This window comes from Penaeus monodon, chromosome 27 (genome assembly GCF_015228065.2).
Source record: "Penaeus monodon isolate SGIC_2016 chromosome 27, NSTDA_Pmon_1, whole genome shotgun sequence".
Lineage (NCBI taxonomy): Eukaryota > Metazoa > Arthropoda > Malacostraca > Decapoda > Penaeidae > Penaeus > Penaeus monodon.
This window is the reverse complement of record NC_051412.1, coordinates 25,348,662-25,349,234: the sequence shown is the minus strand read 5'-3', so window position 1 is coordinate 25,349,234 and position 573 is coordinate 25,348,662. Positions and strand designations below refer to the sequence as shown.

At 38.2% G+C, this 573-nt stretch overlaps 1 long non-coding RNA gene across 1 annotated transcript in view; it reads left to right on the top strand.

Moving 5' to 3' along the window:
• Positions 1-573, top strand: part of LOC119590372 — an 8,483-nt gene that overhangs the window by 1,356 nt on the left and 6,554 nt on the right. The window contains exon 2 of the long non-coding RNA XR_005230260.1: positions 47-76. This is a non-coding gene — a long non-coding RNA (uncharacterized LOC119590372). The remainder of the gene's footprint in view (positions 1-46; positions 77-573) is intronic.

Here is a 573-nt window from a genome sequence, read left to right as displayed (position 1 = left end):
CGTTTCCTCTCTTTAATGTCGATTTTCCCACTTCCATTTCATGCAGTCGCCAAGAGAATGGCGTTTCCACTCAATGGTAAGTGATCATGAAAGTCTGTTCTGTTATTTACTCACCCGAAATGGCAGTGATTAGTGTTATTAGTCTTTGGAAAGTTTATCATGCTGGTAATGAGTAATTGGTGCGTTTCTTTCATTCCGGCTTCGAATGTCATGCAAAATCACGTCACTCTTATCCTAATTACTGTGCATGATAAACCAGCCATGCACTAAGTCGAGACATTTGTGATTTTCATGACACCCATGGCCGCCCAGAGGATGTGGCACCTCATTTTCTATCCTTCCGTTAACTCCATAACTAAACCCCTTTTTTTACTTTCTGAGCAGCAAAGTTCGAAGATCTTTCTCATCTTAGATGAGATTTTTGTTCTGGGAAATGTGGAAAAGGAGAAGAAAAGAGAAAGATAATTATTTTAATGGAAATGACTATTATTCAATTTATATTGTACTTTGATTCTTCATTATCGGCATCTGTAACGTCATAGGTACTTTTTTTCAAACTGCGCAGTGCAGTGA